The sequence below is a fragment of the Malania oleifera genome, chromosome 11 (assembly GCF_029873635.1).
Source record: "Malania oleifera isolate guangnan ecotype guangnan chromosome 11, ASM2987363v1, whole genome shotgun sequence".
Lineage (NCBI taxonomy): Eukaryota > Viridiplantae > Streptophyta > Magnoliopsida > Santalales > Ximeniaceae > Malania > Malania oleifera.
Genome location: NC_080427.1, coordinates 53,597,162 through 53,610,277, shown reverse-complemented (window position 1 = coordinate 53,610,277; position 13,116 = coordinate 53,597,162). Strand labels below are relative to the sequence as shown.

Sequence of the window (13,116 nt, the reverse complement as noted above, 5' to 3'; positions counted from 1 at the left end):
AAATAAAGTTTATTTAATGAATTGCAAGAAAAAAAATTATAGAATAAATTGGTGGCAAAAAAATATCTTTGTGCTTAGAACACATCTTATTAATTCTTGCCAAATTATTAAACAAACCAATTCAAAAAAAAAAAGCAATTTACACTTGGTTTTAATATTTTTGGATTAATTTTGATACATTTCCAAAATATTTGTCAATCTCATTTCAATTTCAACAAAGATTAAAATTCAGCATTCTCTTCTCTTCTCACCCCATTTTTTAGGCCATAATCTTCCTCTCCAATTTAAAAATTATATCATTTTTGGGGTCAAATACACAATACAAAGTTTATTTCATGCCACGCAAATTTAAAAATAAAGTATAAAATTTATGGTCTAAAAATAATGTTAAAATTTTCATAAATTGCCCTCTTGTTTTTAATATTTATTCTTTTGATTTTAGTTTTCATTTTTTGTTTTCCGCCGAATAGTGTGATAATATCAGAAAACTGATGGTAGTAAATGCTTGGTTTCAACTCAAATGAAGTGTTTGGACCGAGCTTGATTTGAGATTATATTAAGTTTAAACTCAAATTTAGGCTTAAACACTGTATATACTTGTTTGATTTACAAACTTACGAACTTTCTTTATTTCTTGACTAAAATAAAAATATATTAAAAAAATCTATATTTTGAATCTAGTAAATATCCTACTTTCTCACTTTGTATTTACTTTATTTTCCCCAAGCTAACAATAGATAGATTGATGTTATATTTTAGGTATGTTTCTATTATTTTGTGCATATCTATCCCAAAATGAAATTCAATATTTTGCTTAGTTGAGAAAAATAGTTTTGTTTTTATTATTTTTAAAATATATAAACTAAAAAAGTAACATTTTTAATTTTTGTAAAGGCTAAAATTATTTTTTACATATAAATAATATTAATTTAGATTCTTTAAAAAAATACTAAAAATAAGTTGAACCTTAATATAGATATTTTGTTATAAAATAAACAAGTGTATATCTAAATGAGTAAAAGAAAATAACATTCACATTTAAACTTTCTTTAAAGGATCAACACTGGAATGAATGGTAGATAAAAGTTTATTAGACAATATATATTTTTATCTTGAAAAATACATTCACCTCTCTTCAAATTCGCCAAATAGGTGTATACATGACATTAACTTTTCTTAACATTTAAATACGATGACGCTCATACTATTTTGGTTAGCAAATCTTTCATAATGGGATGATTTATTTGTTTTAACAATGAATTTGATTCTCGTAATGATTAGTGAAGCAACTTTATTGTCAAAAAATTTACAGACCAATAAAACCAGATACCACTTAATGCAAAGTTGTATGAACCAATATTTGTGAAAAATATATATTATTGAAGAGATGCATTGAGCAAAACATTTGCTATTGTGTTTATAATTTAAATTCTTCGGTATTTTAGCTACTAATTGCAAAGAAAGAAAAATACAATTGGTTTTTTGTTAATTAAATTAATTTTAATTTATATAGGGAAAATATTCACTTGGGTCATCATAAGTAGAAAAGCTAATCTACATTTTTAATAATTGTGTCTGTGACAAATTTTATTTATTTATTTATTTTTCGGTATAAAGAGAAATGTGATTTATCCATTTCTCCATTTCATTTTAGTCTTCTTTCTCAATTTTATATAAATAATTCACCAGCCCTCTCTCTCTGTCTCTCTCTTCGTTTGGCCCAGAACCCCGTTTGCTTCTGAGCTGCAACACCAAAGGAACAAGACAAAGTTGCAGAGGCACGGACCCCCTTCCGGAGCAGCACCAACCTTCACCGGAGAAGCTTTCGCCCTTGGATCGTCTTTCTTGCAAGGCCTTGGCTCTCTTGCAACTGTGTGGCTCCTCAAATGGCCTTCCATGGCTCCGCCATCGCCGTCTTCTCAGTCGGTGGCCGGAGGTGATTGACCAATCCAGTGGAACCGCAGGGGGCATTGGTTGGCTAATTCTTCTGGAATATTCTGTAAGATTTGGAGTATTTTTATCTATCTTCGCATTTTATTCAAGACCTAGGTTATGATTGCTGATATTGATTTGTAGGGTTTTTGTTTTAACAATTGTAGTGGTATTCTCCTTTTACACAGCATTGTGTTCATTTTATGATTAAAACTCTTGGGTTTTGATGCTCAGTTTGATAGTGCGATGAATGGAGGGTTGATTAGCGTATTTAATTCGTGTTTTACTTCATTGCCTTCGTGTTTTCTCAAGTTTTGTGGATTCTGCTTCTTTTATGTCTGACAAGTTAAATTCATTCATGTTATGTGCTGGTTTTAGATGAAAAATAGTGTTAGGATGTTTGTGTCATTTGTGCTGTAAGGGGGAAGATGCGGAATCAGACATAAGCGCCAATGAGTCTGTGGCTCAAACTGAGTGCGCAAGTTAATTTTGATTGTATCTGAATCTGAGTTGAAACCAGAGAAAACACTTCAAATGGTTTTTCTATTTTCATTTATTGATCAGAAAATGGAGCCTTTCCCCTAATTTTCCCAATTTCTCTAAATACGATGAGCCATTAACTAAAATATTAGTAGACTGGTTGGAGACTGGAAATGAAAGCCTGTCTAGTGTCCATTCTATCACATTGTAGGATTGCAACCTTGAGAATTTCATATGGCATGCAATCTTTGTTTCTGTAATAACCAACGTTATATAGAATGTGGAATATTCCAGTTCATGGAAACAGAACAGGATTATGGCATGGGATATGCTCTAAAATAAAGAACATTAAGGGTAGACTTGTATCAATGTATTGGTGAAAAATTTATAGTGGCACTTGTATATTTGGGAGAGGACGTTGAGGTGTTTTTAGATCTAGTAGATTTTTTCTTTTAGAAAGTAGATTAATGACTTAAAAATAAAATCATAATTCTAGAAAATTCTCTATTTTATTGTTACGTGAAAATATTGAATTAGAACTTTGGATTGTCAGATTTAGCATTCTAGAATGAAAATGTACCACATTTGAGAACATTTGTACCAATTTGTGGTTCACTATGGTGTTAGCATTTTCTGATAAGTATGTTAACGATGATTATAGCTATGTGATACTGTTACTGTGCAGATAGGTTCACCGATTGGCACCTGAAAGGTTCTTTTGCCTTACCTTTTGCTTGAGTTCAACTGTGTTTCTCCCAGCTATTTATGAAAGGAACTGGTAGCATTTTCTTTTGGAGCATTGTCAGATGTTCAGTACCTTTACGTGTACCGACACACACAAAATTTCTATTACGTGTAGAGGAAAGTATAGTCAGTCATGCACAAAAAGTGAGAACAAATATAATTGAAGTGTTTCAAGCGCTTCATTGTTCCATAGCATGACTTTTGTTGTCTTTTTTTTTTTCTCCTTCCCTTTGGGTTATTTTGCTTCTTGATCACAGGTGATTTGGTTGTTTCAGTGTGTCACCCTGTATGTCTTTGCCTTTGTTGTGTTCAACTTGTACATTTTACATTGCATGTCATGATATCTTGTTATTATCCATGTAAAGAAAGGCAGTCTGGGTGACCACTGAACAAAGTTGAGCAAAGCTCCACCTTGCTATTCAATTACACCAACTTGGGATCAGTTTCATGCAATCCTCTCTTTCTCTAGGGTGGGTTTTTGGTTCCTTCTTGAAACCTATTAGTTAAGTACTTCATTTGCACTATATAAAATGGAAAAGTATGAGGAGAGGTGGTTGGACATTTAAACCTGTGTAGTGAGCCTCTACATTCCATTGCTGAAAATTAATTGCTGTGAAACTATGAAATTATTTGCTGAAGAGTACGCATTAGGGCAATGAAAATTCAATATGCATATCCCAATAACTAGATTTGGAAAAGGTAGTTGGACTTGGTAGGGCCACCAACAGTACAAGAAAATTTTTGCAGGAAATGTGAGTCTAGGAAATGGTTGGAACCAAATTGAAAAAAAAAAATTATGCTGTAGATATGATCCTGGGTTATCTAGTTCCAGTTGAGGAAATCCTTGCACGTTGGAGTGAGGTGTTTATTATCCTTATCTTCAAGAAATAAGCCTTGACTGGACTTTCTTTTCACGGGTTTTTGCCTTATATGGGATCATTTCACCCCTTTTTCACTAACAATGAGTTGCTAGATATGGCAGTCCATTTCCAATTTGTGTTATTTGTTGCTACTGAATGTTGTAAGCCTGTTGACAAAAACTATTTTAGGGGATTATCACAATGATTAGGCTGTGTTGCACGTGCACTGGAATCCTAAATGGAAATTCTTAAGGAGTTAATTGATAAATATGTGAGAAGCCTGTGAGAGATGTATATAAAATTGCAGTGAGATATTCTGGAAACATTCTTAAAATGGAGTTTTTTGTGCTTGCCATTTGTGTAGAAGGACTCCAAATTTTGCTCACTAGCAGTTTTTGTAATGCTTCCTTTTTATCTTTCATATCCAACTGTTTTGCTCCAATGAATTTTAGGAGAGAGATTCCAAAAATGTTCTGTAAACATTTTCTTGTTGAATATAGGCATTTATCTTCTTATGTTCTGGGAGAGGTTCAATAGAAAGTTGTATGCGTTTTAGAAATAATTTTTTTTTTTAATGTCAGGAAAATTTATTTCCCCTTTTAACTTAATGAGGCTTCTTGATACCCACTATACACATGATATCTTCTAGGCTTTTTTTTTTTTTTTGTCTGCCTGTGATGTATTTATAATGTGGGCTAGGCCTTCAATGTATTAAAATACTCAAATGGGAAACATTGTGATGTAGGACAATAGGGAGATGGACGAGGAGAGAGAGAAGGAAGAAAGAGAAAGGGAAGAAAAAGGACGAAGTGGAAGAAGAAGAAGTAGAAAGAAGAAGGCTGCAGTATGTTGGGAAAGGGAACAAAGAAAAAGTAGCAAAAAATTCAGATTGATGTCTAAATTTTCATACTCTACATATGACTAGAAGTACATCATCACACATTAACCTTTTAAGTAACTAAAAAAATACAAAACAAGCAACATATTCATTTTTTTAAGATTTCAAAAATCCATTAAAAACTAAATATAAGTGCAAATGGAGGATAAGACATCCTCCACAATTCATCTAACTATGATAATGCTGCCCTTCACTCCCTTTGAAGATCAGACACTGACATCCCCCACAAAATCCCAAATGAATGTACCTGCAAAAGAGCAGGAAAATTAACTATATCCTATAGCAAGAAAAAGAGAAGTCATCTGAACCTTGAAGATCCTCACATTCCCCTCAAGCTGCAGCATCCAAAATATAGTATACATGGCACAAGTCCTTCTTCTTCTACTTTCCCCAAAAATTTGTGATTCACTAATAAGAAACACAAGTTCTGTGAAGCCACCCAGGCTTCACCAAAACAGGAGACAAAGAGTGCCCCAAAGCTTTCCTCCCATGCACCAAAGATGAAAAAAGTGCAGGGTAGTCTCATTGGATTTGTGGCGCAACATGCATATATATGGGCCAAGGGCCTTAGAAGGCCTTTTTACTTGTAACAAGTTATTTGTATTAATCCTGTTAAGGAACCTTGAAAGGACCTTAAAAGGACCCTTTGCTTTCAAACTGATCTGATTTGGAGGAAAAGGACTAGGTTGCAGCCTGAAGGTTTCAAAAGATGATTAAAGAAAGACTTTGAGGGAAAGGAACCTGAACCAAATCCAAAATTCTCCCCTAGTTTGAGGAATGAAAGAATCCAACACACTTAGTAAAGAAGTAAGCTTATCAACCTTTCTTTCATTTAGACTCTTGAAGAAGTGGAAGCCCCAAGATAATGAGCTCCTTTTTGAAAAGTAAAAAGCTATGATCGGTGTATTGTGCACAATGTTTAATCTAAAAAGATGAGGCACCAAAAACTCCAATGAAGTCTCTACCACCCAAATTTTCTCCTAAAACCGAATGCAATTGTTACCCATTTTGAAACGAGTAAGGTTAAACTTGGTAATCAATTAATTAATAGTATTAGTAGATTTCAATGTCTTGGATCTATTATGCAAGCAAAAGGAGAAATTGAAGAGGATGTAATATGTGAAGTTAAGGCAGAATGGGTTAAATGGAAGAGTGCGTTAGGCATGTTGTGTGATCGTAGAATATATTTAAAATTAAAAAGAAAGTTCTATAGGACGACTATAAGGCCAGCGGAACTAAAAAATATGTACAAAATGTAAAAGTTTCTGAAATGCGAATGTAATGTAGATGAGTGGAATAACATTAAAAGATAAATTGAGGAATGAACATATTCACAATAAGCTAGGCATAGCACCGGTTGAAGGCAAGATAAGGGAGGGACGAAATAGATAGTTTGAGCATTTTAAACGCAGACCAAGCAGCACATCTGTGAAGAGGAGTGAGTGGTTTATTGTTTCTAGTATAGAAAGGGGTTATAAGCTCTAAAGCTAGTGGAGGAAAATGCTCTTGATTGGTGGATTGGCAGAAAATGATTCATATAGCTGACCCCACCTTGTGGGACTTTAAGGCTCGTGGATGTTGTTGTTGTTGTACTTTGAAACGTGTAAGAGGAAAATAACAAACAAGCAACCTTGGAAACGAACTTTCAAGGACTTGTATGAGAAACATTGCCACTCCCTTTAATATCCTACCCATTTTGATGAATTTCAAACTTACTTTTAATAGCCTGATGCCATACGATGGTATCCTCTAGGGGGAACCCCCATAACAGTTTTCCAATAAAAGAGAATTTTAGAAACCGCATTTCCAAGCCCCAAACACCTAGTCAGACCTAGGTCTCCTAACCACATCTCAACTAACAAAATGATCCCTATTATTCTCCCCTTGTTTTAACAAATGAATCCTAATTTCCCAAGTCAGACTAAACGAATTTTTAAAAAAAATTTTATTCTTAAATTTAATTCAATTAAAGTATAAGTTTGATTATATATAATAAATAATCTTAACTATATTGATAAAATTAATTTTTATACTTATATATATTTTAAAAATATTTTGGAGATACTCTATCCTTGCAAATTTGTTGATTTAATGCCTAATTTTTTTTTTAAAAAAATATTGTATCCAACAAAATGATATAAACATATGTCTTATACACACAAAAATGCACGTATATATACAATAAAAAATAATATAGAATCTGTTTGTTAAAAGATAAATTATATAAAAAGCAGTATATTCTTGAAACCTAGCTTTATCAATGTTAGAACCAATTTTATTAAAAAAGTATTTTTATTAAGGGGTTATTCCTTATTTGTCTAATTGTAATTTATTGTGATATCATTATAGTGCATTTTAGAAATTTTTGCTAAGATATAAAAGTAAGTGAAGGAGAAGTTTAAGCAAATCATATTTTTGTTATGGTCTTCGCCCTGTTTGCAGCCATCTCAGGCTTGCTCGACGAGGATCTTGGCTAGGCTCCAAGCCTCTTCTCTGTAGAAGGGTTCAATTTAAGCTTTTCTTTGAGTTGTCTCTTGAAGGGTCGAAGTATTTGGGTCTTTGCTTAACCGGTGGCTTCTGCTTTCATTTGGCTAAAATCACCTTCACATGATGGCATCACCATCGCAGGGCATCGAAAATTTTGATCTTCTATACTTATTCTTCTTCTTGATCCTCTCTGTGGCCGCACCGCGAGTCACCAGCATTAGTGCTTGTGGTGGCTGGTGAGTTCCCTCCTTATAATCCTACAATCTTCTGCTGTCTTTCTCTCTTAGTGATTGGAAATATCAATATCGTTATCGTCCTCCGCCAACATTGGACGCTTAGTTTTCAGACGGCTTTGATTTAGGTTCAGTTTGAGCTTCAAATCGAGTGGTTTTGTTCTCTTTCGATAATCTGATCTTGCTGTCACTGGATGCTATTTCTGAAACCTTGCGTTGAAGGTCTTTGACGCTTTGTATCTGAGGATAAAGATGCAGCTTGATCAGTGAAGAAAGATTGATATTACCCAGCAAAAGAACAACTGCAAAATCTTTTCTACGAAATTTTATAGTCTCTGTATTATTTCTTTTGCATCTCTTGAAAGATCCGAGGATTCTAAACCTTGCATCGGGGCCAAGAAAGACGAGGCTTTAGGGCACTGGAGAGTTTGGGGATTTTGTGTGAAGGTTTTTGGATTTGAATCTTGATTTTTGGATTGAAGAATTCTTGCAATCCCTCGTTGCTTAAATATTCTTCAATTAATTCTTGTTCCAAGCATCAATTTTCCTGCGTCAAAGGTATTTTTCAGGCAGTTTTCTTTACCTTTTTAGTTCCAGCCATCGGTGAGGTCTTCTCTTCTCTTGTTATCTCTAGCTGTGGTGATTTTGTGTTTAAAATTTGTAGGCTTAATATATGCATTTTTTTTTTGTTTTATTTACAAATCATGGGACATAACAAATTTTTCAGAAAGTACTATTGCATGGATTTTAGTCTAGCTCGGATTCCCACCCAAATTGTATGCTTCAAATTTTTTTTATGCAGTGTATTGTGTGTGTGTGGTTTCTACTAGTTGTAGGGCGTGACTTAGAAAATTGTCTATGTGCAATAAGTTTGCTAAAAACAAAAAAATTGCAAACGTGCACTTCGCCTGTGTAACACAAATTCTTTGTACACATGGCGGTCCCAAGCCCGGATAAAGGAGCAGGGCTGTGCTAGGTAGCTGACAGCTAACGTAAAATTTTGTCAGATCTTATTATCAAGGATTCTTACCGAATTCACCTAGATTAAGGGAATAGACCGGATCAGTATAAAAGGGAGAGGGTTAATAAGTTAGCATATGAAACTAAGATAAGATTAGCAACTTGGAATATAGAGAATTTTACGGGAAAAATATGGAAATAGTGGAAATAATGTTTAGAAGGAAAATTAACTTAATCTGCCTTAAAGAGATGAAACGGGTAGGAAAGAAAGTTAGAGAAATTGAAAAATCAGGATTTAAACTTTGGTACACTAGTAAAGAGAAACATAAAAACAGGGTGGGTATTATTGTGGATAGAGACCTAAAAGATAATGTAGTAGATGTTGAAAGAATAGGAGATAGGATCATTAAAATCAGGATAGCTTTAGGGCTGGAGAAAGTGAATGTCATCAGTGTGTATACTCCCTAAATAGGCTTAGCAGAAAATCTGAAAAGATAATTTTGGGACGATATGGATATTATTCTACAAGGGATACCAATGTCTGAAAAGACATTCATAGGAGCTGATTTGAATGGTCACATTGGTAAGGATAATATAGGATATGAGAGGATACATGGAGACCATGGATATGGAGATAAAAATGAGGCCATCAATACAATCTTAGATTTTGCCATCTCTAACAATTTGGTTATATTGAATACTTGCTTTATAAAAAGAGAAGATTACTTAATAATTTTCAAGAGTGGGTACAACAAAAGCCAAATAGATTTCTTCTTAACTTTGAACGAGTTGTAAGGATTGTAAAGTTATTCCAAGTGAAAGCTTCGCTACACAACATAGAGTCTTAGTATTAGATATTCATATTAAAAAATGGAAGAGAAGAAGTAGCAAAAATCAACACAAGAGGACTAGATGGTGGAACTTGAAGGGAGATAATATAGTAAAAATCAAAGTTAAAATGAACAAAGAATGTGATTGGGCAGTAAGGGATAAGGTTGATGCAAATACTGTTTGGAATAAAATGACAAATTATATTGTAAGGACAGCAAAAGAGGTTTTAGGTGAGTCCAAAGGAAGGTACTTGGGTAGTAAAGAAAGTTGGTGGCGGGATCAAGAAGTCTAAAAAGTCGTTTAGACAAAAAGAAATTGGTATAAAATATGCCAAAATTGTAGAAATATAGAAAACCTCTAAAAATATAAAGCGAGAAAAAATGCAAAAAAGACTATGAATGAAGCTAAACATAGAGTTTATGATATGTTATATACTAAACTAGATACAAAAGAAGGAGAAAAAGACATTTATACACTTACTAGAGTTAGAGAAAGAAAATGTAAAGATTTAGGTGATGTAAAATGTATAAAGGATGAGAATGATAATGTCTTATTTAGAGAAGAAGACATAAAAGAGAGCTGGTGGAGATACTTTGATGAGCTGTTTAATGAAAACCAAAATGAAATATTGAACTTGGAAGTGACAAATGAAGAGAAGATTAAAAATAGGAGATTTATTCGCAAAATTAGAGTCCTTGAAGTGATTGTGACATTAAAAAAATGAAAAATGAGAAATCTATAGGATTAGATAAAATACCAATTGAAGTTTGGAAATGTTTACGTGATAAAGGAATTATTTGGTTAACTAATCTATTCAATAATATTATAAAAACCAAGAAAATGCTAGAAGAATGGAGGAAAGGTACGTTAGTACCTTTGTATAAAAATGAAGGTGATATTAAAAATTGTAATAATTATCATGAAGTTAAGATTATGAGTCATATGATGAAATTTTGGGAATGGGTAATTAAATATAGAATAAGATAAGAAATGAAAATTACAGAAAATCAATTTGGTTTTATGCCTGGGAGATCAACAATTGAAGCTATTTATCTTTTAAGAAGTTTAATGGAAAAGTTTAGGGATAAAAAGGACTTGCATATGATTTTTATTTACCTAGAGAAAGCTTATGATGGAGTACCTAAAGAAGTGCTTTGGTGGGTATTAGAAAAGAAGGGAGTTTATAGTACGGAGGTCATTAAGGATATGTATGATAGAGTCGTGACTAGCGTTAGGACTATAGGAGGAGAGTCTAGGGAGTTTCTTATCACAATAGGTGTACATCAAGGTTCTACTTTGAGTCCTTATCTTTTTATTTTAGTAATTGATGAAATTACGAGGAATATCCAAAATGAGATTCGTTTGTAGATGATATTGTGTTGATTGATGTTAGTTGGAGCAGAGTGGAATCTAAGCTAGAACTTTGGAGAGCCACATTAGAGTCTAAGGGTTTTAGGATAAGTAGGAATAAGATAGAATATATGAAATGTAATTTCAGTAATGTAGGAGTAGCAATAGAGAGAAGATTAAACTGGATAATCAAGAGATTATTGACACTGTGCATCAGGTGTGTTGTGTGATCGTAGAATACCCTTAGAATTAAAAAGAAAGTTTTATATGACGACTATAAGGCCAGCTATGCTTTATGGTTTAGAATGTTGGGCAACCAAGAAACAACATGTACAGAAAATGAAAGTTGCCGAGATGCGTATGTTAAGGTGGATGAGTGGTTTTAAAATATAAAGTAAGAAATGAACATATACGCAATAATTTAGGCATAGCACCGGTTGAAAACAAGATAAGGGAGGGGTGATATAGATGGTTTGGGTATTTGAAAAACGTAAGCCTAGTAGAGTACCTATGAGGAGTGAGTTAGTTATGGTTTCTGGCATGAAAAGGGGTAGGGGTAGACCGAAAATAACTTGGAATGAGGTAGTAAGGATTTAATAGCCCTTAATCTAATAGAGGAAAATACTCTAGATTGGATGAATTGATGGAAAAGGATTCACGTAGCCAACCCTACCTAGTGGGACTTAGGGCTTCTTGTTGTTGTTGTTTATTCTTGTTCTAAAAATTACTGGAAGATAATTTGTTCCGATGGGCCTTAAAGAACACCACATATATAGATCATGAGAGATGTAAGATTTAAATTTTTGAATAGGATATAGAGAAAGAGGATGCAGTTCTTATTGTGTGATGTTCAATCTCAATAGTCATCTATATAAGGAATAACATAATATTAATGAAAATCTTTAAAAGTTTTTTTCAGCTCCCCTGGGTCCACCACTGTCTCTATGGTACTTAAAGAGTCCATAGAATTTATTTTTTTGTTTGTTTTTGGGAGGGGGTGTTGTTGTTGGAGGACATCTTGTTCTCAAGATTTTATATTTATTATTATTTCTTAATAAATTTCTTTTTTCTGTCTGAACTAATAGAACAATCTAAGGTAGGGTTCTCATGACGCCACAAGGGTTGCATAAGGTGCATTTGCAAGGCCTGTTAATCATACATAAACAAGGCCCCATAGTCCATCCACAATGTGAACTTACAAGTTTATCTTGGTGCCCCATATTGAGTCTTGCTTTAAGATTTCCCTGCCAACTGATCACACCACATAGGAATGATTTATTCCAAGATCGGGCAGCAGGTGCAGCAACAGCCTGTCCATCCGTTGTCGGTGGGACATCATCTCTGTATGGGAACTATAGTTCCAATGGCAGAGGCGGCTAGGGTTTTGTTGGGGGAATGGGAGTGTTGTGAAGATGGGATGGAGTGGGCTGGGGTGCCTTACCATCAATTTGGACTTGTGCTGGATTTTGGGTAGTCTAGGATGTGAGGACTTGGGCCGGATGAATGTATGGGATGAATGTCCAAATGCCTTAGGTGGTGACCTGGCCCAATTTCCAGCCTAATAGACCTTGAATAAACTTGTAAAAGCCAGCATTCTCTTGAAGCTCATAGAAGTTTTGATCTTAACGGGCTTCTTGCCAGGCCCACAATTCTAAGTATAAAAAGGTAATGAGCCCATTGCAGATTTTATAGATGGACTATATAAGCCCATTATGGCCAACTCTCATATGGAGACAGCCCTTCCCCTTCTGCAGAATAGGTTCAACATCTTACTGCTGAAAAGGGATTCAAGCCACTGCACAACACGGGTGATCGGTAGTGTGGATCCAGCGGGGCAGCATCCAACCAGGGACGGTAGCGACTCGGTTAGTCTTGGGAGTTGATTGGTGCTTCTGTGCTTTTGGTTCAAGAGTGTTGCTGCCAGGATGAGGGCTTGATCAAGAAGATGACCTCGGTGTTAATTGACGGAGGGGCCTGCACTAAGGTCCATGAAGGTGGTGGGGATGATATACAGAGGTTTACTGCTGATGAGGGGGATAATTTTTTTTGGTAATGGAAGGAATTTTGAGAAGGTTACCATTCGCCGGGTGGAGGAGTGAGATAATTTTTTTGGTAAAAATGTAATAAGCAATGCTGAAAGTACTTTGTGTGTTGAAAATTTCCAGAATATTCAGAAGGGAGATACTAATATGAGTTGCAAAGGCAATGAAATGGAGAAATGGAGTGATTGTTAAATAATCTGGAACGCCCCGACCTGTCACGTGGGGCCCAGGGTGCTACTTTAGTAATATCTGTATTCATGATACCATAATCATCATATAAAAGAAGTAGAAATAAAATA

The 13,116-nt window shown here is 34.3% G+C and overlaps 1 protein-coding gene across 2 annotated transcripts in view; it reads left to right on the top strand.

The window, feature by feature from the left end:
• Positions 1-1,642: 1,642 nt before the first annotated feature.
• Positions 1,643-13,116, top strand: part of LOC131168150 (zinc finger CCCH domain-containing protein 41) — a 51,231-nt gene continuing 39,757 nt past the window's right edge. Inside the window, exon 1 of one of the 2 annotated variants that reach the window (XM_058127401.1) lies at positions 1,643-1,999. The gene's annotated coding sequence lies outside the window, so the exon portion shown is untranslated. The remainder of the gene's footprint in view (positions 2,000-13,116) is intronic. The other variant, XM_058127400.1, reaches the window with a different exon arrangement.